The sequence below is a fragment of the Hyperolius riggenbachi genome, chromosome 8 (assembly GCF_040937935.1).
Source record: "Hyperolius riggenbachi isolate aHypRig1 chromosome 8, aHypRig1.pri, whole genome shotgun sequence".
Classification (NCBI taxonomy): Eukaryota; Metazoa; Chordata; class Amphibia; order Anura; family Hyperoliidae; genus Hyperolius; species Hyperolius riggenbachi.
Window position 1 is genome coordinate 184,503,141 of NC_090653.1, and position 25,462 is coordinate 184,528,602.

The window sequence follows — 25,462 nt, forward strand, 5'->3', positions numbered from 1 at the left end:
TATTCCAGAAAAACATAGAACAGTGCAGAACTTAATATATACAGAAAAATTACAAAAAACAAAGTAAAAATAGTTACAAGATAAAGTTACAAAGATAACAGACAAAGCGATTTTGCTTACCAAAATAAAGGGATCCCGATAGAAGAATCGTGGACTTTGGTGTGGACGGACACAGTCTGGCTAGACCAGGAGTTCACTAGCTTGGGCCAGGAGACCGGCTGCCACTACCGTCAGAAGAGAACTGCTTTGAAGTAGCTGTCCCCTGGTTTTTATAATGAAATATTCGCCTCGAGGCTGTAAGCCTGTGTGGACGGGGGGGGGGGAGCTGGATTTAATTACATCCTCAGTCATAATTGGATTTCCAGAGATCCAACATCCACTATAGTCCACACACCCAACAAAAGACTTCCTTAGCCCAATTTCCCCAGGTTACAATGTCTTTACATCAAGAGATTGTTAAATGAGGCTTTTCAACTCCACCAATAATTCAATTTCCACAGGTAGAAAATGGTATCAAAAGGACTTCACCTCTTCAATAATTTCCAGTAGGCTGTCAAATACATTTCAAACATTCAGGTGTCAGCTTCCCCCTGCCCCCAAGACTCTAGCAGGCTTGCCTTGTCCCAATGGCTGACACCAGACTCAAAAGCCATGCCGACCAGCCTATTCTTCCTCAATTGGCAGGTAATTAGCAGTAGACACAGTTTCCCCTGCTGGACAATGGGGCAGAGGTAATGGACATCTACATACAGAATTACATTAGACAGACTTCAGTTTACTCTGGCCAGGTGACCAATTACTCCCAAGCCCAATACACATCTGAGGCATTATTCAGACAACATGGTCTGACCACCTGTATAGGCTTCACAGCAACTGTCTAATTAAGGGTTTCCTCATTAGAAGCAGACAATGATAGGTAATTTACACTTTATACGGAATTCCAGGAAGACTGGCTAACAGACAATCCCATATGTTACAGTCAAAAAATGAAGGAAATATGTTCCTGTTATCCTTAATATCATCAGCACCTCAATATATCTCCACACCATGTTGCTACTCTTCAGAGAAAATTAAAAGAGGAGGGACACTTACAATTTGACCCCCTTAAATACTCTTTCTCATAATTAAACTCACCTGTGTATGCAGGTCAAGGGTCACTGAGCTTACCAAGTCAATCTGAGTTCCAATAATTAATTCTAAAGGTTTTGGAATCAATAAAATGGCCCAAATTTATGCACCTGCCTAATTTTGTTGAAACAATTATTGCACACTTTCTGTAAATCCAATAAACTTAATTTCACTTCTCAAATATCACTGTGTGTGTCTCCTATATGATATATTTAATTGTCATTTTTTATCGTAACAACCTTTGATTTATACAGGAAAATCATGACTATTAACAAGGTTGCCCAAACTGTCGCATCCAACTATATTTGGCGTAATTGCTATGAACAGCAGTGGCGTGTGGCACCCTGGTGGTGGGAGCACACACAGCAGAAGCAGGGCAATGCAGCAGCAGGAGAAGAAGTAGCACGCGGCAGCTGCATTATCACAGCAGTAGACCATGTGGCACCTAGCAGGGGTGCCACGGTGCAATTAAACTAAAAACACTGTGAGGTTCCAGGAAGTGGTCGTACAGCACAGTTTGCATCCCAGACACCTCAAGAAAATTAAACTTTTTTTAATTAGCTATTTAATTAGCTATTTTGTTGGCGTAGTAGCTGGTGCTGCATGGCAGCAGAGCATTAGACTGTTGACCCTAGCGGTGGAATCACAGTCAGCAGGAGGTACATGCAGCAGCAGAAGGAGTAGCGTGTGGCAGCAGCAGTATTACAGCATGGCACCTAGCGGTGGTACCACAATAAAAATAAGAACCAGGCATAATTTAATTTGCAGGAGGTTGTGCTGTTGACGGTTGGTCTTCCATAGCACTATTCCCAGCCACCTCATGTCCTCATCTTGCTGACAGAAGGGGCCAGGAAATCACCTTCTTCAACCCAAGCCTGGTTCATCTTGAGGAAGGTGAGTCTATCCAAAGACTGTGTGGACAGATGAGTGCTTCTCTTTGACAACGCCACCGGCCGAACTGAAGCATCTCTCCGACAGCACGCTGAAAGGGGGAAAGGACAGGCCTTCCAGGGCATAGAGATGGCCCGAACAGTTCGCCGGCGAACTTGTTCGCACGAACCCGGGGGTTCGCGCTCTGGGTGAACTGCGAACACATAGTGAGTTTGAACCGCCCCCTTTATTAGCCCCCCTTCATTGGGCTAAACTTTGCCCCTTTACATCACAGTCAGCAGACACATGGCAGCCAATCAGGCTGCACTCCCTACTGGACCCCGCCCCTCCTTATAAAAGGCAGGAGCGTCGGCCATATTCTCACTCTGTCTGCTGCCTGCTTAGTGAGAGGAAGGGAGAGATGTGGGAGAGATAGGGAAAGCGTTAGTTAGCTCTTGTTAGCTTGCTCCTTGCTAATATTTGTTGCTGAAAAGCACCACAAAAAAAGCTCTTTTGAGGGCTAATGTTCTAGTGATGTGTTTTTTTTTGTATGTGTGCCACTGACACTGCATATACAGTCCTGTCTGTCGCAGCTGGTCCTTGCTAATTGCTATACTGTGCCAGGCCCAGCCCAGTCAGTGCATAACTTTCACTGCAACTGTGTGACTGCACATTGTATTATTATACCAGTCGGTGCATACTTTTCACTCAGGGCCGTGCAGAGGGTCCTTAAGTGGGGGGTGCTCAAATTTACAAAAGGGGCCTGGCAACGTCTTCCCCCACATGTGGGTGCTAGATGAAGGGAAAGGTCACTGTGGGGGCTAGATGGAGGGAGAGGTCACTGTGGGTGCTAGGTGGAGGGAGAGGTCACTGTGGGTGCTAGGTGATGGGAGATATCACTGTGGGTACTGGGGAGGGCGAGGTCAGTATGGGTCCTAGGTGGAGGGAGAAGTCACTGTGGGTGCTAGATGGAGGGAAAGGTCACTGTGGGTGCTGAGTAAGGGAGAGGTCACTGTGGGTGCTAGGTGGAGGGAGAGGTCACTGTGGGTGCTAGGTGATGGGAGATATCACTGTGGGTACTGGGGAGGGCGAGGTCAGTATGGGTCCTAGGTGGAGGGAGAAGTCACTGTGGGTGCTAGGGGAGGGAGTGGTCACTGTGGGAGGGGTAGGTTAGTGTGGGTGCTGGGGTAGGCAGGATCACTGCTAGAGCTGGGGAGGGAGAGGTCACTGTGGGTGCTAGGTAAAGGGAGAGGTCACTGTGGGTGCTAGGGGAGGGAGAGGTCACTGTGGGTGCTAGGTGGAAGGAGAGGTCACTGTGGGTGCTAGGGGAGGGAATGGTCACTGTGGGTACTAGGTGGAGGGAGAGATCGCTATGGGTGCTGGGGGAGGTAGAGGTCAGTATGGGTCCTAGGTGGAGGGAGAGGTCAGTATGCCACACTTGGATTCCTGTCTGGGCCTCTTCACTTGAAAGTGTCCCAGGCGGGGCGGAGCTTCCCGCGGGTGGGCGGGGCTTATCACGGTTGGGGGCGGAGCTTATTTTGCGCGGCGAGAGGGGCCTTTTTTGAAGATTTTAAAGGGGGGGTGCCTGGGCACCCAGAGCACCCCCCTCTGCATGTGCCTGCTTTCACTGCATCTGTGTGACTGCACATTGTATTATACCAGCAGTCAGTGCATACCTTTCACTGGCACGGCATCTCTGTGACTGCACATTGTATTAGTCCAGTAAGTGCATACCTTTCACTGCATCTGTGTGACTGCACATTGTATTATTATACCAGTCAGTGCATACCTTTCACTGCATCTGTGTGACCGCACATTGTATTCTACCAGCAGTCAGTGCATACCTTTCACTGCATCTCTGTGACTGCACATTATATTATAATACCAGTCAGTGCATACCTTTCACTGCATCTCTGAGACTGCACATTGTATTATACCAGCAGTCAGTGCATACCTTTCACTGCATCTCTGTGACTGTGTGACTGCACATTGTATTCTACCAGCAGTCAGTGCATACCTTTCACTGCATCTGTGACTGCACATTGTGTTAGTCCAGTCATCCCCCCCAATATGGACAAAACAACAGGCAGAGCCAGAGGCAGGCCACCCGGCAGGTCTGTTCGAGGTCATGCTGGTGTGATTTCGTGTGGCCCTCGACCAAAGTACAGTGTTCAGAAGGCTTGTGCCATAAACCCCCAAAATTGTCAGGATGTAGTTGACTATTTAATAGGGATGCTTGTCGGATTCCGCAGAATGGAGATTTCCACGATTCCGGGTGGAAATTGGCAATTCCGTTCCGTTGAGCTGGAATGGAAAAGCTATAGCGCTAATTGGAAATAATCGGAAATAGCGGAATTTCTATGCAGAATTCCATCGGAATTGAAACAGAAGCGTGTAAAAGCTGCATTAGCCAATCAAAAGGGATAGACCCATCACAGAAGCTTAAAACATGATGATTTATGCATTAAAAATGGAATTTCTGCACCAATTAGTCTTAACAAAAACCAACCAATCCTATGTTAGCAACTAGCTGCTAGCTACCTATCATCAGCTATCCCACCCATTTTGTATATAAGAGAGGTGTGGCAGGCACCTGTGGGTTTCAGTCTGGTGTTGGAGAGAGGAGGGAGTAGGCTGGTGTTATACTTTTTTCTTTGGTTGAACTCGATGGACGTATGTCTTTTTTCATCCAAAATAACTATGTAACTATGAGAGACAGACCCATATTAGTTGTTTCAACATAAAACAATAGTCTTTTCAAAGACTGTATATAAACCAAAAGTCTTTTTAAAGACTGTGTGAGAGAATTAGATTGAGTGTGAGCTATATTAGTAGTAGCTAGCTAGGTGTATTGTGAGAGAGTGACAGTAGATTGTTAGTTTGAGTGATAGATTGTAGTGTAGTGTACTAGTAGTTGCTGTGTGGAGAGGGTTAGACAGAGCCAGCCAGGCCGCAGGCTTAGTGTTTGACAGAGTGAGAGAGGTGATTGATTAGTTGAGTGTAGTGCAAGGTTTTTTTTTTGTTTGTTTGTTTTCTAAGATCATTTATTTATTTTTATTTTTGTGTTTGTTTTCTTTATTTTGTTTTTTATTTATTTTCTTTATTCTACCTTTTTTCTGTTTCTTATACCCCTTCCACAATAAAGTTTTTGGCCCCCAAAACAATGGAGCGAGAGCAGCAGCAATTTTCTGCAACTCCTAAAAGAAAATGGAGTGGTGGTGGTGTTGGTGGATCACGTGAAGTATGTGATCAGGTTGAGGGTGGCAGCAGCTGCAGGAAGCGGTCCCCCCTGGTCAGAGATGTCTTCCCTCTGTTTGGACGCAGGAAAATTTTGACAGGGCAGCAGGCGAACATCGTAGTTGATTATTTTGATCAGGAACCCTCTACCCAGTCTGAGGAACTTGAAGCTAGTTGCAGCAGCACCAGTAGTGGCCAGGTTCCTCATGACCAGAACCATGCTTCTCTTGATGAGGTTGCCTTCTCCCAGTACTCTCCTCCAGAAGTAAAGCACACCTACGTCGATGAGAGAGATGTGGAGAAGGATTGGGAGGAGCCATTGGAAGAGACCATGGGACAAAGCTCCCAAGAAGTGGTGGGTTCTGTGGTGACAGAAATGGCCCCTGTGTTTTCTTCATCCAGTAGTAATCCATCACAACTGGGAGCTTTGTGTCACCACCAATATACATCACCACCAGTCAAATACAAATGTGTTTCGTGGTCAGGTGGAGGGTCCAGAAGAGTCACTTATGGGTTCCAGTGATTTGGTTGAACTGGATGAGGTTTTGGACGATGAAGAGGCAGCTGATCCACCGTGGTTGCCATCTGTTGGGTTAGGCACTAGCAGGCATGAGCAGCATAGAGAAACAGAGTAGACAGTTGGCCAGCAGCCTGCTAGTGCTTTCCCATCTGTCAGTACCCAGCAGTCCAATGCTGAGCATAGCCGTGCTAGAACACGTCGCACCACTAGCACCACTGCTCCACGTGTGTGCACGTCTCCTGCATTACTGTTCTGGAAGAGGATGAATCCAGGGCAGTCTGTTCTGTGAGCTGTAAATCGGTGAGCAGAGGCAAATCGGGCACCGTGATCGGCACTCCAGGGCTGATAAGCCATCTGCGCAACCACCACAGACGGGAGTTTGAATATGTAAAAATTACAATAAGATGGGTGGAGGAAAAGCAGCAGCAACAGGCCCCTCCTCTTCTTTTTCTACTGGTCCTGTCCCTATTCAACCTGCTCAGTCCCATTCTAGTTCAAATCCCTCTGCATGCCAGGCTGGAAGAGGACTCCAGACCTCGGCAAGCACCTCATCATCACCCTTGTTGGTTTCCTCTGAATCACCAGTGTTCCAACGTCAGGCCTCTGTGCCAGAAATGTTGCAGAGGAAGCAGATGCTCCCTGCAACTGATCCGTTTGTTGTGAAAAATAATGCGTTTCTGGCAAGGCTGTTGGGCCAACAGCTGCTGCCCTACTTCCGCAGACTGATAAACATTGTTGCTCAACAATGGTGGAACCCCAGCCGCCATTATTTTGCCAGGAATGCTATCCCTGCCCTTCACCAGCACATTGTGGAGTGCCAGTCTATGGATCACGCTGTCGGTGGCAACTTTTACCGCCCATTGGGTCACCCTCCATGCTGCTGCTGAGGAGGGTGCAAGATCTGGAGCATCTCAGCTGGTGGTGCCGCCACGTGGGTTGAAGGGTAGGCCTGTTCTACTTCCCTCTGCTACCTGTTCTGTCCAAGGCCAGTCCGCCGTTGCTGAGCCTCCCAGCAAGTGGTCCAGCTCCAACACTGGTCTGCAGCACCATGGATGCCAAGCAGTGCTGAAACTCGAATCCATGGACGAGAACAGGCAAACCGGATCTGTAATCCTTGCAGCCTTACAGGATCAGATTTGGCCAGGGCTTTTCCCCGACAACTGGACACAAGTGTAGTGGTGTCTGATAATGGTGCCAACATGCTGGCTGCAATTTCAGAAGGTGGTTACACTCACCTTACTTGGCCCACGTCTTCAACCTTGTAGTCCAGAAATTTCTACGCACTTTTGATGGGTTGAAGGATGCTGTGGCCTCAGCGCGAAAAGTGTCAGCCCACATCCATAGCTCCGCAATTTCCACCGCGGCCTTGAAACTGTTGCAGCGCCGCCATAGCCTGCCGCAGCAAAGGCTTATTTCTGGTTGTCCGACGTGATGGAACTCCACCCTCCACATGCTGGAGAGGTTGTTGGAGCAGCGAATAGCCATCAGGCTATACCTGTCTCAGATATCTTCCTCCAGAACAGGGCCACTGGACTATATTACTGGGGACCAGTGGCAGCTGATTGGACAGGTCTGTAAAGTGTTGGAGCCGTTTGAGCAGGCAACAAAATTGGTCAGTGAGGAGCACTGCAGCATATCAGAAGTGTTCCCTATTATCTTCATGCTGGACAAGGCTCTTGACAAAGTGCTCGGACAGGAGGAAGAAACCCTACTGAACAGTGGTCAGTCAAGTGGGGGAGTGAGTGAGCATGCTCAAGTCCTGGATGAGGAGGCAGAGCTTGTGGAAGCGGAAGAGCCCATTGTCCGGAGGTGGGAAGAAGATTCTGATGATGTGGAGCTGGAGCATGACAACAGTTCTGACAGCCAGGAAGAGGTGATTAATGGCAGACATCTCTTCCCTATGGCTGCGCATATGCTCCAGTGCCTCCGCAAGGATCCCTGGATTAAAACTTTAAAATCAAGGCTCGACATGTGGGTGGCCACCATCTTAGATCCCCGGTGCAAGGGGAAAATGCGGCAGTTCATACGCCCTCCCAAGCAGACACTAGGATGAGCCAAATCCGGGATGCCCTTCTTCGTTGGATAGAAGATGCGTTTCCTGAACCTGTATCCCGGGCCCAAGCTACCAAGCCTCATCATGCTCAGCAAAGGTCTGGTGGTCCCACTCCCAGCAGCAGCACCAATAGCCAATCTGTGAACCTGCTGAGTATGTTGAAGGAATTTTATCAGCCAATGCCAGATACTCCTTCTAGCAGTAGTCACAGCCATCGGCTGGCCCGTATGGTGAATGATTACTTGGGGTCGGCCACTGCTCCAGACAATATGGAGAGTAATGACAAAACAACTGGATACCTGGCATGAACTCGCTCAGTATGCACTGGAGGTTCTTGCATGCTGCGCCACCAGTGTTCTTTCTGAGCGAGTATTTAGTGCTGCAGGTGGGGTGGTCAACGACCAACGGACCCATCTGTCCACAGACAATGTGAACATACTAACGTTCATAAAAATGATGAGTCATGGATCAGTGATAATTACAAGGCCCCTCTCATTCATTCACAATGAAGATTGGACAGACTAAATTAAAATGTTGCTGTAATGACTGCCGTGGAACCACCTCTGGGTCCCCTGGCCTACGACAACTCCTGCTGCTCCCCCCCAAAAAATTATAATGACTGCTGTGAAACCACCTCTAGATCCCATGGCCTACAACAACTCCTGCTGCTCCAAATAAAAAGTATAATGACTGCCGGAGAACTACCTCTAGGTCCCATGGCCTACGACAACTCCTGCTGCTCCAAACAAAAATTGTGATGACCACCGTGGAACCACCTCTAGGTCCCATGGCCTAGGACAACTCCTGCTGCTCCAAACAAAAATTGTAATGACCGCCGTGGAATCACCTCTAGGTCCCATGGCCTATGACAACTCCGGCTGCTCCAAATAAAAATTGTGATGACAGTGGTGGAACCACCTCTAGGTTCCATGGCCTACAACAACTCCTGCTGCTCCAAACAAAAATTATAATGACTGCCGTGGAACCACCTCTAGGTCCCATGGCCTACGACAACTCCTCCTGCTCCAAATAAAAATTGTGATGACCGTCGTGGAACCACCTCTAGGTCCCATTGCCTACGACAACTCCTGCTGCTCCAAAAAAAAATTATAATGACTGCCGTGGAATTACATCTCGGTCCCATAGCCTATGACAACTCCTGCTGCTCCAAAAAAAAAATTATAATGACTGCCCTGAAACCACCTCTAGGTCCCATGGCCTACGACAACTGCTGCTGCTCCAAAAAAAATTGTAATCAGGATTGTGATTCAGCCACCACTAAAGCCAAAGTTATCAGCAGGACTGCCAGGGAACTGGTATTTGTTTAAAAGGAAACATCCATTACGTTCCCTTTAAGATTGTGGAAATGGTTCTGCTGGAATTCCGTGGAATACAGCGGGGATCCGCATGAATGTAGCGGTTACGGGATTTCATTACCCGACCTTCCAACCCTATGGACCTCAGACCTCCCACCCAAACATTCCTCCAGGACCCTCCACCCCAACATTCCCACACCCCTCTCAGTACAGTATAAGTAGCCAGGTCTATAGATGTCCCCAGAATAGGTGGCCAGGGGTATAGATGTCCCTAGAACAGGTAACCAGGGGTAGAGATGTCCCCAGAATAGGTAGTCAGGGGTATATGTGCCCAGTATATGTAGGCAGGGGTACAGGGCCGGTTCTAGACTGGCACATATGAGGGAGCAGTCAAAAATGGGTAGGGGGCAACATGTTCGAGGAGATTTTTTTTTTTTTTTTAAAGTTAAAGTTAGCCCCACCCACATGACATCATGGCCACCATGATTTCATGTGGGTGGAACTAACTGTAATGTAGTTATACTAGCTAATGTAGTTACATAAAAAAAATATGAAGTAAATGCACATAATGACAGACAGCGTTTCCCCAGTAAATGCATGTAAAGATAGACAGCGTTTTCCCAGTAAATGCACATAAGAGACAGCGTTTCCCCAGTAAATGCACATAGGAGACAGCTTTTCACCAGTAAATGCACATAATAAGAGACAGCTTTTCACCAGTAAATGCATGTAATGATCGACAGCGTTTCCCTACTAAATGCACATAAGAGACAGCGTTTCCCCAGTAAATGCACATAAGAGACAGCTTTTCGCCAGTAAATGCACATTGGAGACAGCTTTTCACCAGTAAATGCACATAATAAGAGACAGCTTTTCACCAGTAAATGCACATAATGACAAACAGCCAGTGTCCCCAGTATATGTAGCCAGGGATATATGTGCCCAGTATATGTAGCCAGAGGTATATGTCCCCAGTATATGTAGGCAGGGGTATGTGTCCCCAGTATATGTAGTCAGGGGTATATGTGCCCAGTATATGTAGTCAGGGGTATATGTGCCCAGTATATGTAGTCAGGGGTATATGTGCCCAGTATATTTAGCCAGGGGTATATGTGCCCAGTATATGTAGGCAGGGGGTATATGTCCCAGTATATGTAGCCAGGGGTATATGTGCCCAGTATATGTAGTCAGGGGTATATGTCCCAGTATATGTAGGCAGGGGTATGTGTGCCCAGTATATGTAGTCAGGGGTATATGTCCCAGTATATGTAGCCAGGGGTATATGTAGGCAGGGGTATATGTGCCCAGTATATGTAGGCAGGGGTATATGTCCCAGTATATGTAGGCAGGGGTACCCAAACGGAGGAGAGCAGCGCAGTGGAGGGAGAGTGGTGGGCACAGCAGCGGATGGGGGGGGGGCATCTCCCCTCTTCCCTCACCTTAGGGTGCTCTCCCTCCCTCGCTCTCTCCTCCGGAACTAAGTGCGGTGGAGTTTGGCAGCAAGCGGAACATACCTGCGTAACTCCATCTGGTGTCGTCGCAGGATGATTTGCAGCTAGTCTGGTCTGGTCCAGACCAGAGCAGCGGCTGCGGCACCAGAACTTTCGGCGCTTGGAGCGAGATGGAAGGTAAGTTCCGCCAAACGCCAAACAGCACTTGGTTCCGGAGGAGAGAGCGAGGGAGGGAGAGCACTAAGGTGAGGGAAGGGGGGGAGATGGCCCCCCATCTCCGCTGCTGTGCCCACCACTCTCCCTCCACTGCGCTGCTCTCCTCCTGCTCACAGGGCCCATTGGCAACACTGCTGTGGGCCCCCTGTGATGTAGGGCTCGGGCGGGCCCCATAGCAATGCTATGGTTGCTATGGCAATTGCTACGCCCCTGCGCGGAATCCGAAATTTCCACGGTATCGGAAATGACCTGTTCTGATCATCCCTACTTAACACACAACACCTCATCTTCCTCAGCTTCCGCACGGAACCGAGACATATCTTCCTCCTCCTGCTCTGATTCTGGCACCCACTTAACACTCCGCCGGCAGCCACCAATGCTACTACTAGAACCACATCCGCTCCATTTGAGTGTTCGCAGGAGTTATTTGGTGTGTAATTAACTGATTCACAGCCATTATTGTTACAAGATGAAGGGGCTAAGCATGTTACACCACCTCATATGTCTGAGTTAGGCGTCAGTATGGACATAAGGTGTGAGGATGATGAAGTACCTGTTGTTGGTGCAGTTTTGGGAGTTGTCTGATACAAGCAAAGCTGTGCAGGATGATTATGATGATGATGATGATCCTGCCATGAATGTCACATGTGTTCCCAATAGACAAGAGGAACGGGGGACAGTTCAGAGGGGGAGTCAGAGAGGAGTAGACGAGTTGCTGTAAGAAACAGCTTGTGGCAGTGTCCAGCGGCATGTATCGCCACCAGGGCCGGTTCAGGTAACTATTGGGCCCTAGGGCAAAATTAGCCTGGGGGCCCCCCAAAAGCGTCATTAGAGGCCCTTTGTTGCAGCCAAATTTCCCTCCTGGGCCCCTGAGCTGGCTGCTGACCCTCCCCAATCACCTCCCAACTTAACAGACTCTGCAGAGTCCCTGGGGAGCAGCAGCTAAGATAGGGAGGGACACCTTGGGGGCCCCTACAGGCTCTGGGGCCCTGGGGCAATTGCCCATTTTTTCCTATGGTAGCTCCGGCCCTGATCGCCACCTATGGACAGCCAGCCAACATGCCCTTCAAGGTGAGCTGCTGCCACCACCACCAATTTGCCATCATCCCAGGGCTCACTGTCACCGGTGTGGAAATCTTTTTTTGTCGGTGGCAACTTTTACCGCCCATTGGGTCACCCTCCATGCTGCTGCTGAGGAGGGTGCAAGATCTGGAGCATCTCAGCTGGTGGTGCCGCCACGTGGGTTGAAGGGTAGGCCTGTTCTACTTCCCTCTGCTACCTGTTCTGTCCAAGGCCAGTCCGCCGTTGCTGAGCCTCCCAGCAAGTGGTCCAGCTCCAACACTGGTCTGCAGCACCATGGATGCCAAGCAGTGCTGAAACTCGAATCCATGGACGAGAACAGGCAAACCGGATCTGTAATCCTTGCAGCCTTACAGGATCAGATTTGGCCAGGGCTTTTCCCCCGACAACTGGACACAAGTGTAGTGGTGTCTGATAATGGTGCCAACATGCTGGCTGCAATTTCAGAAGGTGGTTACACTCACCTTACTTGGCCCACGTCTTCAACCTTGTAGTCCAGAAATTTCTACGCACTTTTGATGGGTTGAAGGATGCTGTGGCCTCAGCGTGAAAAGTGTCAGCCCACATCCATAGCTCCGCAATTTCCACCGCGGCCTTGAAACTGCTGCAGCGCCGCCATAGCCTGCCGCAGCAAAGGCTTATTTCTGGTTGTCCGACGTGATGGAACTCCACCCTCCACATGCTGGAGAGGTTGTTGGAGCAGCGAATAGCCATCAGGCTATACCTGTCTCAGATATCTTCCTCCAGAACAGGGCCACTGGACTACATTACTGGGGACCAGTGGCAGCTGATTGGACAGGTCTGTAAAGTGTTGGAGCCGTTTGAGCAGGCAACAAAATTGGTCAGTGAGGAGCACTGCAGCATATCAGAAGTGTTCCCTATTATCTTCATGCTGGACAAGGCTCTTGACAAAGTGCTCGGACAGGAGGAAGAAACCCTACTGAACAGTGGTCAGTCAAGTGGGGGAGTGAGTGAGCATGCTCAAGTCCTGGATGAGGAGGCAGAGCTTGTGGAAGCGGAAGAGCCCATTGTCCGGAGGTGGGAAGAAGATTCTGATGATGTGGAGCTGGAGCATGACAACAGTTCTGACAGCCAGGAAGAGGTGATTAATGGCAGACATCTCTTCCCTATGGCTGCGCATATGCTCCAGTGCCTCCGCAAGGATCCCTGGATTAAAACTTTAAAATCAAGGCTCGACATGTGGGTGGCCACCATCTTAGATCCCCGGTGCAAGGGGAAAATGCGACAGTTCATACGCCCTCCCAAGCAGACACTAGGATGAGCCAAATCCGGGATGCCCTTCTTCGTTGGGTAGAAGATGCGTTTCCTGAACCTGTATCCCGGGCCCAAGCTACCAAGCCTCATCATGCTCAGCAAAGGTCTGGTGGTCCCACTCCCAGCAGCAGCACCAATAGCCAATCTGTGAACCTGCTGAGTATGTTGAAGGAATTTTATCAGCCAATGCCAGATACTCCTTCTAGCAGTAGTCACAGCCATCGGCTGGCCCGTATGGTGAATGATTACTTGGGGTCGGCCACTGCTCCAGACAATATGGAGAGTAATGACAAAACAACTGGATACCTGGCATGAACTCGCTCAGTATGCACTGGAGGTTCTTGCATGCTGCGCCACCAGTGTTCTTTCTGAGCGAGTATTTAGTGCTGCAGGTGGGGTGGTCAACGACCAACGGACCCATCTGTCCACAGACAATGTGAACATACTAACGTTCATAAAAATGATGAGTCATGGATCAGTGATAATTACAAGGCCCCTCTCATTCATTCACAATGAAGATTGGACAGACTAAATTAAAATGTTGCTGTAATGACTGCCGTGGAACCACCTCTGGGTCCCCTGGCCTACGACAACTCCTGCTGCTCCCCCCCAAAAAATTATAATGACTGCTGTGAAACCACCTCTAGATCCCATGGCCTACAACAACTCCTGCTGCTCCAAATAAAAAGTATAATGACTGCCGGAGAACTACCTCTAGGTCCCATGGCCTACGACAACTCCTGCTGCTCCAAACAAAAATTGTGATGACCACCATGGAACCACCTCTAGGTCCCATGGCCTAGGACAACTCCTGCTGCTCCAAACAAAAATTGTAATGACCGCCGTGGAATCACCTCTAGGTCCCATGGCCTATGACAACTCCGGCTGCTCCAAATAAAAATTGTGATGACAGTGGTGGAACCACCTCTAGGTTCCATGGCCTACAACAACTCCTGCTGCTCCAAACAAAAATTATAATGACTGCCGTGGAACCACCTCTAGGTCCCATGGCCTACGACAACTCCTGCTGCTCCAAATAAAAATTGTGATGACCGTCGTGGAACCACCTCTAGGTCCCATTGCCTACGACAACTCCTGCTGCTCCAAAAAAAAATTATAATGACTGCCGTGGAATTACATCTCGGTCCCATAGCCTATGACAACTCCTGCTGCTCCAAAAAAAAAATTATAATGACTGCCCTGAAACCACCTCTAGGTCCCATGGCCTACGACAACTGCTGCTGCTCCAAAAAAAAATTGTAATCAGGATTGTGATTCAGCCACCACTAAAGCCAAAGTTATCAGCAGGACTGCCAGGGAACTGGTATTTGTTTAAAAGGAAACATCCATTACGTTCCCTTTAAGATTGTGGAAATGGTTCTGCTGGAATTCCGTGGAATACAGCGGGGATCCGCATGAATGTAGCGGTTACGGGATTTCATTACCCGACCTTCCAACCCTATGGACCTCAGACCTCCCACCCAAACATTCCTCCAGGACCCTCCACCCCAACATTCCCACACCCCTCTCAGTACAGTATAAGTAGCCAGGTCTATAGATGTCCCCAGAATAGGTGGCCAGGGGTATAGATGTCCCTAGAACAGGTAACCAGGGGTAGAGATGTCCCCAGAATAGGTAGTCAGGGGTATATGTGCCCAGTATATGTAGGCAGGGGTACAGGGCCGGTTCTAGACTGGCACATATGAGGGAGCAGTCAAAAATGGGTAGGGGGCAACATGTTCGAGGAGATTTTTTTTTTTTTTTAAAGTTAAAGTTAGCCCCACCCACATGACATCATGGCCACCATGATTTCATGTGGGTGGAACTAACTGTAATGTAGTTATACTAGCTAATGTAGTTACATAAAAAAAATATGAAGTAAATGCACATAATGACAGACAGCGTTTCCCCAGTAAATGCATGTAAAGATAGACAGCGTTTTCCCAGTAAATGCACATAAGAGACAGCGTTTCCCCAGTAAATGCACATAGGAGACAGCTTTTCACCAGTAAATGCACATAATAAGAGACAGCTTTTCACCAGTAAATGCATGTAATGATCGACAGCGTTTCCCTACTAAATGCACATAAGAGACAGCGTTTCCCCAGTAAATGCACATAAGAGACAGCTTTTCGCCAGTAAATGCACATTGGAGACAGCTTTTCACCAGTAAATGCACATAATAAGAGACAGCTTTTCACCAGTAAATGCACATAATGACAAACAGCCAGTGTCCCCAGTATATGTAGCCAGGGATATATGTGCCCAGTATATGTAGCCAGAGGTATATGTCCCCAGTATATGTAGGCAGGGGTATATGTCCCCAGTATATGTAGTCAGGGGTATATGTGCCCAGTATATGTAGTCAGGGGTATATGTGCCCAGTATATGTAGTCAGGGGTATATGTGCCCAGTATATTTAGCCAGGGGTATATGTGCCCAGTATATGTAGGGCGGGGGTATATGTCCCAGTATATGTAGCCAGGGGTATATGTGCCCAGTATATGTAGTCAGGGGTATATGTCCCAGTATATGTAGGCAGGGGTATATGTGCCCAGTATATGTAGTCAGGGGTATATGTCCCAGTATATGTAGCCAGGGGTATATGTAGGCAGGGGTATATGTGCCCTGTATATGTAGGCAGGGGTATATGTCCCAGTATATGTAGGCAGGGGTACCCAAACGGAGGAGAGCAGCGCAGTGGAGGGAGAGTGGTGGGCACAGCAGCGGATGGGGGGGGGCATCTCCCCTCTTCCCTCACCTTAGGGTGCTCTCCCTCCCTCGCTCTCTCCTCCGGAACTAAGTGCGGTGGAGTTTGGCAGCAAGCGGAACATACCTGCGTAACTCCATCTGGTGTCGTCGCAGGATGATTTGCAGCTAGTCTGGTCTGGTCCAGACCAGAGCAGCGGCTGCGGCACCAGAACTTTCGGCGCTTGGAGCGAGATGGAAGGTAAGTTCCGCCAAACGCCAAACAGCACTTGGTTCCGGAGGAGAGAGCGAGGGAGGGAGAGCCCTAAGGTGAGGGAAGGGGGGGGAGATGGCCCCCCATCTCCGCTGCTGTGCCCACCACTCTCCCTCCACTGCGCTTCTCTCCTCCTGCTCACAGGGCCCATTGGCAACACTGCTGTGGGCCCCCTGTGATGTAGGGCTCGGGCGGGCCCCATAGCAATGCTATGGTTGCTATGGCAATTGCTACGCCCCTGCGCGGAATCCGAAATTTCCACGGTATCGGAAATGACCTGTTCTGATCATCCCTACTTAACACACAACACCTCATCTTCCTCAGCTTCCGCACGGAACCGAGACATATCTTCCTCCTCCTGCTCTGATTCTGGCACCCACTTAACACTCCGCCGGCAGCCACCAATGCTACTACTAGAACCACATCCGCTCCATTTGAGTGTTCGCAGGAGTTATTTGGTGTGTAATTAACTGATTCACAGCCATTATTGTTACAAGATGAAGGGGCTAAGCATGTTACACCACCTCATATGTCTGAGTTAGGCGTCAGTATGGACATAAGGTGTGAGGATGATGAAGTACCTGTTGTTGGTGCAGTTTTGGGAGTTGTCTGATACAAGCAAAGCTGTGCAGGATGATTATGATGATGATGATGATCCTGCCATGAATGTCACATGTGTTCCCAATAGACAAGAGGAACGGGGGACAGTTCAGAGGGGGAGTCAGAGAGGAGTAGACGAGTTGCTGTAAGAAACAGCTTGTGGCAGTGTCCAGCGGCATGTATCGCCACCAGGGCCGGTTCAGGTAACTATTGGGCCCTAGGGCAAAATTAGCCTGGGGGCCCCCCAAAAGCGTCATTAGAGGCCCTTTGTTGCAGCCAAATTTCCCTCCTGGGCCCCTGAGCTGGCTGCTGACCCTCCCCAATCACCTCCCAACTTAACAGACTCTGCAGAGTCCCTGGGGAGCAGCAGCTAAGATAGGGAGGGACACCTTGGGGGCCCCTACAGGCTCTGGGGCCCTGGGGCAATTGCCCATTTTTTCCTATGGTAGCTCCGGCCCTGATCGCCACCTATGGACAGCCAGCCAACATGCCCTTCAAGGTGAGCTGCTGCCACCACCACCAATTTGCCATCATCCCAGGGCTCACTGTCACCGGTGTGGAAATCTTTTTTTGTGTCTGTCTCAGATGACATCAATGCCATCTGTACTCTCTGGAAAATACCAGGCCGTAATTATTTTTCTAAAAAGGTGATACCCAAACTGTACCGAGATGTTGAAAGACAAGTAGTGTCATCTCTGGCACACAGCGTTGGGTCAAGGGTCCATCTGACCATGGATGCCTGGTCTGCAAAGCACGGTCAGGGCAGGTACAGGCCTGCTGCCACCTCCTCTCCTTCTCCTCCTACTCCTTCTGCTACATCCTCTTCGCTGTCATCCTCCTCCTCCTTGGCTGAGTGGCAGTTCTACCCTACTGGTGCTGTGAACTTCTCTCTAACTACACACTCCCAGCTCCCCGGGGCCTATCCTGCATGCCAGGTACAACGGTGTCACGCCATCTTGGACATGTCTTGCCTCAAAGCCTAGAGTCACACTGGAGAAGCTCTCCTGGCTGCTCTGAACAAACAGGTGGATCAGTGGCTGACCCCGCACCAACTGGACATCGGCAACATGGTGTGTGACAATGGCAGCAATCTCTTGTCGGCTTTGAGTTTGGGAAAGTTGACACATGTATCCTGCATGGCACATGTGCTGAATCGTATAATCCAAAGATTTGTGTGTAAGTACCCAGGCTTACTGGAGGTTCTGAAGCAGTCCAGGAAGGTGTGTGGGCATTTCAGGCATTCCTACACGGTCATGGCGCGCTTGTCTGATATTCAGCAGAGAAACAACTTGCAAGTGAGGCGCTTGTTTTGTGATACTGGAATTCAATGCTCCTCAAGTTTGACCGCCTGCTACAACAGAAGAAAGCTGTCAACGAGTATCTGTACAGCTACGCTCAAAGGTCATGCTCTGGGGAGCTGGGCATTTTCTGGCCGAAGTACTGGACACTCATGTGCAATGCCTGCAGGCTCATGCGTCCGTTTGAGGAGGTGACAAACTTGGTGAGTCGCAGTTAAGGCGCCATCAGCAACTTGATCCCATATGCTTTCTTCCTGGAGTGTGCTGTACGTAGAGTGGTGGATGAAGCTGTAGAGGAGCATGAACAAGAGTTGTGGGAACCATCACGACCAGAACCAGATTTGTCATCAACACCTGCAGCAGCACAGAGGAGGGGGGAGGAGATGTCGTCTGGGGAAGAGGAGTCAGATGAGAAAGGTGGATTTTTTTGAGCAGGAGGCGGAAGAACAAGCACAGCAGGCGTCGCAGGGGGTTCGTGCTGCTTACCTTTCCCGTGGTATTGTTTGTGGCTGGGGGGAGGAGGAGAACTTACCTGACATCACTGAGGAAGAGCAAGAGGAGATGGCTAGTAGGTCGGCATCCAACTTTGTGCAGATGGAGTCTTTCATGCTGTCCAGCCTGTTGAGGGACCCCCGTATAAAAAAACTCAAGGGGAATGAGCTGCACTGGCTAGCCATGTTACTAGACCCTCGGTATAGGCACAAAGTGCGGATATGTTTCCAAATTACCAGAAGGCAGAAAGAATGCAGCACTTGTACAACAAGCTGGTGAGTATGCTTTACAGTGCATTTAAAGGGAAACTGAAGTGAGTAAAATTATTTAAAATAAACACATGACTGCAAATGAATATTGCATACTAACCTCACTGTCAGTTCCTCTCAGAAGCTCACCATTTTCTTCTTACAGTAATCCCTTCCAGTTCTGACAATATTTTGTCAGAACTGAAATATACCAGTTTCTGTCAGTTATATATCAGCAGCTGTCAGTTACAACTGAATCTGCAAGGTAATGTCAATGTTTCTCTATGGCTCAAGTGGGTGATATTACAGTTTAACAGTGTGCTGACCAGGAAGCTGTTATGAGGTAATGGCCATTTTTAACCACTTGAGGGCCGTGGGCTTTATCCCCCTTAAGGACCAGGCACTGTTTTTCCATTCAGACTGCAGCTTTCACGGTTTATTGCTCGCTCATACAACCTACCACCTAAATGAATTTTGGCTCCTTTTCTTGTCGCGCCGCAAATCTAAAATGGAGCTACGCCAAAAAATGGGTGTGGTCATGAACCAGAATGTGGGTGTGGTCGTGGGTGGAGACAAGTTTACATGAACTAAGCAATGGTGGGACATTAGATTAGGACAGTGGTGGCGAACCTTTTGGAGGTCGAGTGTCCAAACTGCAAAGTCACTTTACTATCAAAGTGCCAACAGCAATTTAAATTAAATACAAACGTTTTAACTCATACATGAACATTATGGAAAATTAAGTTGAAAATAAACTGTGAAGATAAACAATTTCATCCATTGTACTCCTGAAAAAATTATTCATTTTTTTTAGAACCTCCCAGTTTCATTTTCTGTTTTAAAAAGCGTAAAAAGTAGGTTTAATGCTATTGTCTCATATGATGATGATTCAGCTTTTTCCATAGTCTCGCAGTTAGCAATCATGTGACCCCTAACAAGACAAATTCAGCAATCATGAGGCCCCCCCCCCCATCAAGACAAATTCAGCAATCATGAGGCCCCCAACATGACCAACTCAGCAATCATGAGGCCCCCAACAAGACAAATTCAGCGATCATGAGGCCCCCAACAAGACAAATTCAGCAATCATGAGGGCCCCCAACAAGACAAATTCAGCAATCTTGAGGCCCTCAACAAATCATGAGGCCCCAACAAGACAAAGTCAGTAACCATGAGGCCCGCAACAAGACAAATTCAGCAGTCATGAGGCACATAAATAGACAGCTTTTCACATAAATAGGCAGAATGCCCCCTTAATATGTAGACACCTCTTATCTGGCAGCAGTTCCCCAAAATACACTCAATCTGACAGCAGTGGTTCCCCAAAAATAGGTAGCCCAGGGTCTATAGGTGTCCCCAGAATAGGTGGCCAACGGTATAGATGTCCCCAGAACTGGTAGCCAGGGGTAGAGATGTCCCCAGAACAGGTAGGCAGGGGTATATGTGCCCAGTATATGTAGTCAGGGGTATATGTGCCCAGTATATGTAGGCAGAGGTATATGTCCCCAGTATATGTAGGCAGGGGTATATGTCCCAGTATATGTAGGCAGGGGTATATGTCCCAGTATATGTAGGCAGGGGTATATGTCCCAGTATATGTAGGCAGGGGTAGATGTCCCAGTATATGTAGCCAGGGGGATATGTCCCAGTATATGTAGGCAGAGGGTATATGTCCCAGTATATGTAGGCAGGGGGTATATGTCCCAGTATATGTAGGCAGGGGGTATATGTCCCAGTATATGTAGCCAGGGGATATGTCCCAGTATATGTAGCCAGGGGGATATGTCCCAGTATATGTAGGCAGGGGTATATGTCCCAGTATATGTAGGCAGGGGTATATGTCCCAGTATATGTAGCCAGGGGGATATGTCCCAGTATATGTAGGCAGGGGTATATGTCCCCAGAAAAAGTAGCCAGGGGGATATGTCCCAGTATATGTAGGCAGGGGTATATGTCCCAGTATATGTAGGCAGGGGTATATGTCCCAGTATATGTAGGCAGGGGGTATTTGTCCCAGTATATGTAGCCAGGGGGATATGTCCCAGTATATGTAGGCAGGGGTATATGCTCCACAGGGCCAGCTCTGTATTCGCTGGGCACCTGCTCCCCAGGGCCTTCCCGACCCTGAGAACTGTCTCTATTGCTAGGAGATAGTTCATGCCTTGTATGTTCTGGGCACCTGCTCCACAGGGCCAGCTCTGTATGTGCTGGGCACCTGCTCCACAGGGCCAGCTCTGTATTTGCTGGGCACCTGCTCCCCAGGGCCAGCTCTGTATTTGCTGGGCACCTGCCCCATAGGGCCAGCTCTGTATTTGTTGGGCACCTGCTCCACAGGGCCAGCTCTGTATTTGCTGCCTCAGGGCCCATCCTGTATTCATTGGGAACTCGCTCCTCAGGTTCCCCAAGCTTGTTACTATTCTTCTGTATTCTGATCTTGTACCTTGTCATTCTGATACCCTGTTGCCGAACCTCGGCTCGCTCTTAGACTCTGCATCTGATTCCTGATTCTGTACCCCGATATTTCTGATAACCTGTTGCCGAAACCTGCTTGTTTATTAGACTCCGCCTCTGCTTTCTGAATCTGTACTGTATCTGTCCGTGTGTTACGACCTGGCTTGCCCGACCTTGAGAACTGACCTTACTGTTAGAGGCAGTTCCCAGATCTGTTAGTGACACTCTCTCCTAGGTGTCACTCACGTTCTGTCCTTCCTACGCTCCACCTGACTCCTCCCCCGGGAGAGGCCAGGCCTTCGGAAGGAATCTGTATTGCTGCAGTACTTCATACTGTACGGCACTTGTTTCTGAGGCTTAGTCCTCACGGTATTACTGTTGCACCAAGCACTCACACTACTCAGGTGTTCAGAGGTTAGCGTTATATCGGATTATCGGTGATACTGCAGATCATCAATAATCAGATATATATCTGTATTCCTAGTGATACTGCAGATCACCGAGAATCAGATCCTCTCTGATACACCTATCGTGACATCCTCATTTTAACTTCAACTGAAGGAGTTTATAGCGGGCATAAGATAATTCCCCTAAAATTTCATGGAAGTTCACTAACGGGCAGTAATCATCTCTAACCAGCTCATGAATACTACATGAAGCTGCATCTCGCATACATCATGTGTCAATTATCATAAATGTAATTTTAACAACAATAACAATATAAGTATCCATATCCAGGTCTATAATTTTACATACATCCCTTATTTGTATCACTAAACCTATGACCTTCTATCCCCAGATTCTGCCCCCATACATTCTCAGCATCACCAAATGGCCCCAAGGAAATGATAAAAAATATATATAGAGAAAATTATATATATATATAGAAAAATAAAAATAAAATAAAAATAAATATAAAACTAAAATATAACAATACTCCTAATAATTTTGCGGGCATCAGTCATATGCTATAAAGCAGTTGATGTCCACTTCCACATTTAAACCATTGGGGGTCAGTGATTTCAGATCATATATCCATTTTATCTCCATTTTTGATATCTCCTTAATTTTATGGCACCCTCTCCATTTTGTTGTTAGCTTCTGTATCCCACAAAACCCCATCACACTGGCATCACATCCATGTTTATCCGCAAAGTACTTGGACACACTGTTCCCCCTATATCCATTAGTAATATTATTAATATGTTCATAGTTACATAGTTACATAGTTACATAGTTATTTTGGTTGAAAAAAGACATACGTCCATCGAGTTCAACCAGTATAAAGTACAACACCAGCCTGCTCTCTCACATATCCCTGTTGATCCAGAGGAAGGCGAAAAAACCCTTACAAGGCATGGTCCAATTAGCCCCTAAAGGGAAAAATTCCTTCCCGACTCCAGATAATAATAATAATAATCTGAACATTTGTATAGCGCTTTTCTCCTGTCGGACTCAAAGCGTTTAAGAGCTGCAGCCACTGGGACGCGCTCAGGAGGCCACCCTGCAGTGTTAGGGAGTCTTGCCTTGAACTTCTTACTGAATAGGTACTTGACCTAGCCAGGATTCGAACCCTGGTCTTCCATGTCAAAGGCAGAGCCCTTAACCAGTACACTATCCAGCCACTGCCAATCAGATAAAATCCCTGGATCAACATCATTAGGCATTACCTAGTAATTGTAGCCATGGATGTCTTTCAATGCAAGGAAAGCATTTAAGCCCCCTTTAAATGCAGGTATAGAGTTTGCCATAACGACTTCCTGTGGCAATGCATTCCACATCTTAATCACTCTTTCTGTAAAGAACCCTTTCCTAAATAAATGGCTAAAACGTTTTTCCTCCATGCGCAGATCATGTCCTCTAGTCCTTTGAGAAGGCCTAGGGACAAAAAGCTCATCCGCCAAGCTATTATATTGCCCTCTGATGTATTTACACATGTTAATTAGATCCCCTCTAAGGCGTCTTTTCTCTAGACTAAATAAACCCAGTTTATCTAACCTTTCTTGATAAGTGAGAGCTTCCATCCCACGTATCAATTTTGTTGCTAGTCTCTGCACCTGCTCTAAAACTGCAATATCTTTTTTGTAATGTGGTGCCCAAAACTGAATTCCATATTCCAGATGTGGCCTTACTAGAGAGTTAAACAGGGGTAATATTATGCTCGCATCTCGAGTTTTTATTTCAATTCTAATGCATCCCAAAATTTTGTTAGCTTTAACTGCAGCTGCTTGGCATTGAGTACGATTATTTAACTTGTTGTCAATGATTACTCCTAAGTCCTTCTCCAAGTTTGATGTCCCCAACTGTATCCCATTTATTTTGTATGGTGCTAGTCCATTAGTACGTCCAAAATTCATGACTTTACATTTGTCAACGTTGAATTTCATCTGCCATGTATGTGCCCATATAGCCATCCTATCCAGATCCCGTTGCAATATGACACTATCTTCCTGAGAGTTGATGATTCTGCACAATTTTGTATCATCTGCAAAAATAGCAACATTGCTCACTACTGCATCTACTAGGTCATTAATAAATACATTGAAGAGCACTGGACCCAGAACAGACCCCTGTGGGACCCCACTGCTAACAGTCTCCCATTTTGAGTACGATCCATTGACCACAACTCTTTGTTTTCTGTCCATTAGCCAGTTCCCTATCCATGAACACAGACTCTTCGCCAGTCCTTGCATCCTCAACTTTTGCACCAGACTTTTGTGGGGAACAATGTCGAAGGCCTTTGCAAAGTCCAAGTATATCATATCTACAGCATTCCCAATATCCATATTAGCATTCACTACCTCATAAAAGCTGAGCATGTTAGTCAAACAGGACCTGTCTTTAGTAAACCCATGTTGATGCTGAGAAATAAGATTATTTTCTACTATGAAGTCATGTATAGTATCTCTTAGTAACCCCTCAAATAGTTTGCATACAACTGATGTTAAGCTTACAGGTCTATAATTTCCTGGATCTGATTTTTTGCCCTTCTTAAATAATGGGAAAACGTGGGCTGTACGCCAATCCACTAGGACTCTGCCAGTTGCAAGAGAGTCACAAAAGATAAGATAAAGGGGTTTAGCTATAACTGAACTTAATTCCCTTAGGACCCGAGGATGCATGCCATCTGGGCCAGGTGCCTTGTCTATTTTTAATTTATTTAGTCTTGCCTTCACTTCTTCCTGCGTTAAGTATTTAATATTACAGTTAGAAGATTGAGACTCTTCTGCCTCTATAGTTTGCAACAGTGCTGTTTCTTTTGTGAAGACAGAAGCAAAGAAAGCATTTAATAACTCTACCTTACCTTGGTCATCCACCATTGAGTTCCCCCCCCCCTCGTCCTTTAGGAGTCCTATACAGTCAACCTTTCTTTTTTTAGAGTTAATGTACTTGTAAAACTTTTTTGGGTTAGATTTGATATCCTTAGCGATTTGTTTTTCAGCTTCAATCTTTGCCTGCCTAATTTCTTTTTTACAATTTTTATTGCACTCCTTATAATTGCTTAGTGCAGCCTCGGTCCCCTCCTGTTTTAAGACCTTATAGGCATTATTTTTCCTCTTCATTTTATCTTTAAAGGGAATGTCCAAGCAAAATAAAAAAATGAGTTTCACTTACCTGGGGCTTCTACTAGCCCAATGCAGCCATCCTATGCCCTCCTAGTCACTCACTGCTGCTCCAGTCCCCCGCTAGCAGCTTGCTGACCTCGGAGGTCGGCGGGACGCATTGCGTACATTTTTACGCATTCCCGCTAGTGCAGGAACATTAACACATACATTTTTACGCATTACTGGTCCAATGCTGTAAAAATGTACGCATTGGACCAGTAACGCGTAAAAATGTATGTGTTAATGTTCCTGCACTAGCGGGAATGCGTAAAAATGTACGCAATGTGTCCCGCCGACCTCCGAGGTCGGCAAGCTGCTAGCGGGGGACTGGAGCAGCAGTTAGTGACTACGAGGACACAGGATGGCTGCATGGGGCTTGTAGAAGCCACAGGTAAGTGAAACTCATTTTTTTATTTTGCTTGAACCTTCCATTTAACCTTTCTATTCATCCATAGAGGCCTTTTTTTATTCCTAGACATTTTGTTTCCATATGGGATATACATACTACAATATTGATTGAATATAAGTTTAAAAGCTTGCCATTTCCCTTGTAGTACATTATCCCAGTTCACCAAACTTAGTGCCTGCCTAATTTGATTGAACTTTGCTTTTCTAAAATTCATAGTTTTAGTGGTCCCGCTGCCCCGTGGCCTATCAGTC

At 47.6% G+C, this 25,462-nt stretch overlaps 1 protein-coding gene across 4 annotated transcripts in view; it reads left to right on the forward strand.

Moving 5' to 3' along the window:
- Positions 1 to 25,462, forward strand: part of NOX1 (NADPH oxidase 1) — a 2,086,008-nt gene that overhangs the window by 1,486,294 nt on the left and 574,252 nt on the right. The window lies entirely within an intron of this gene.